The sequence below is a fragment of the Adiantum capillus-veneris genome, chromosome 27 (genome assembly GCF_014529385.1).
Source record: "Adiantum capillus-veneris isolate H3 chromosome 27, ASM1452938v2, whole genome shotgun sequence".
NCBI classification, from domain to species: Eukaryota; Viridiplantae; Streptophyta; class Polypodiopsida; order Polypodiales; family Pteridaceae; genus Adiantum; species Adiantum capillus-veneris.
The window spans coordinates 7,133,290-7,135,724 of record NC_140957.1 but is presented as its reverse complement, the minus strand read 5'-3'; positions in this window follow the sequence as shown (position 1 = coordinate 7,135,724).

The window sequence follows — 2,435 nt, the reverse complement described above, 5'->3', positions numbered from 1 at the left end:
CGCACACTCTCTCTCTCACTCCATCTCCTCCTCTCTCTTGCCTTTGCATCGCCAGTAGAAATTCCAGAAAAAAACCAAAAAATATATATATATTTATATATATATACATAATATACTCCCCCCCGTTCCCACGCACATACATACATCCATACATATACACACTCACGCTCATGCACTCACACATTTACATATTACCCACACTCACCTATACATGCACACGCACGCATATACGCACGCACCAAAGAAAAGTAAAAAAACCAAAGGCAATCTACGTCATCAACAAAAAGGAAGGAAAATGGCCAAATTACGTGACACCGACAACAAAAAGAACAAAGGTGCCGAAGGCATGCACCGGCCGACCCCAAAGAGACGAACGCGCTACACCGACACACCGGCAAAGCTGCCATTCATCGGCATCACGTGACCATGACACCCTCTTCAGTAAAACGTAGGTTATTATCATCATTTTTCAGTTTTCACCCAAGCCTTGTAAAAAGATCCCAACTTGTAAATTTTCATCTCTCTAGGTGATGGTCACAAAGGCCCACCTAGAGGTTTTCGTTTTAATAACTCCCAAGACAAAGCAAGGGTCAACCACCCGAGGCCCACCACCTTGCTTTGTCTCCCCGATTAGCTTACCCTAATCAAGCCAGATTACCCTAATCTAAATCAGTCAGCACTTATAAAAGGGCACTGAGGGGTCACTATCGGGGGGGGGAGGGCAGTTCATGAGAGGCCAGCACTTGGTAGAGTTTTATTGGGAGGAATTGACACTATTGGTATCACAACAGGGGGGCTTTAGTGAAATGGTTTGTTTTGGGAATTGCATCATGTGAAGGGAGCTACGTCCACCTCTCGACTCCAATGGTCGATGCGCACGCACACACATTCTTGGTAGCAAGTTTCACATCACCGAGTCGTCTCTAGAGAACGCACCAAGTAGGTTCACTATCTTCCCCTCTATCCCTCTATCACCAAGGTGTGCCAACTCATCGGAAAGAAGATCATTTGTAAATACGGCAAGAAGTAATTCTCCCTCACACCCCCGAGGGCTTTCATCATTTGTTCATTCTTTCTATCTTCTCTCTCTCTCTCTCTCTCTCTCTCTCTCTCTCTCTCTCTCTGTGTGTGTGTGTGTGAGTGTGTGTGTGTACGTGATATCTCACATCATCGTTGTCTACGTCCTAGCCGCTCAAAGCTAGGTGGTGCCCCCTATTTGCTTTATTGTGATCGGCTCGAGGCGTGCATCGGCTCCCAGCATTTTAGAGGCCGTCGGGATCCATGTCTCGCTTTGCTGCCGTCATTTGGTGGCCCCACTGAGGAGGGCTTCTAAGAAACCTTCAGGTTCCAATGCTAAAAGCAACGCACCTCATCAATCATGGATGAATGGCTGAAGGAATTCTCTAACTGGAGGACGGAAGAGGAGGAGACTAAGGAGGCACTAGCCACCTTCATTGAAGTACTACTGCCAGGCTGTAGTGTCGTCAGTATTCAAGAGGTAATCTCCCCATCTCGTGTTGCTTGTTCTAACCAGAAATTGAGAGCATCAGGTTGGAGGTCTATGAAGTGCTATCACTGTTGTCAACCAAAACACATTGTCAATGAGTGCCAGCAACAAAGGCAGCGAAGGGGCTGAAATCGTCTACATCAACATTCACCATGAGGAAGTCATCCACATCAAAGGAGGAAAGAAAACGGTAAGGCCTCTCTTTCCTAAGTAAATTGCAATCAAAGTTATAACCTCTACTCCAAAATGGCCTAAAGGGGCTGCTCGAGCCAAAGGTAAGGAAAGGCTAAGCCAGTCTGGAAACACATGACCCCAAAGGGAGAAGCATCTGGCCAAGCAAGTGCTTCAAGCTCAGAGAGCCGGGTCATACCCAGCTTGCCAAAGAGGAAGTCATCCGAAGCTAAGCGGCCGAAGGTTGCCTATCGATTCGCACGACGCATGCGAGTGCTGCCAGTCCACTTCGACAATCCTGAAGCAGAAGTGGTAAGAAGGTTCCCATGCCCTAAGGAAGAGTGGTTCAGCTACTGCTCTCGCTGTTTTGGAAGATAGGTAGAGGGTCTTCCTCCTCTCCCTGTAGAAATTATCCTGAAGAAGCTCTCTACCACGGGTGAGACCCAGTGGGCTGGAGACGAATTACAGCTGAATGGAGTGGAATTCATGCAACACGCCGACTACGGTAATTATCTGCAGTTGCTGCTAGCCAAAAGGCTGGGAGTGGTCAGACGCGTCGCCATCACCCCGTACGTGCTGAGCAATGAAGGAAAGGTAGATCCCATGAAAGGCGACGACCTCTTGTGGATGTGCCGACTCATCAACAGTGGCACGGTAAGAGTATAAGTAAGTACTCCACCCTCTGTGCATGATGGAAAACGGACCGACAACATTCCCGTTTAGATTCCTGCAGCATATGCATGTGAATATTTATGTA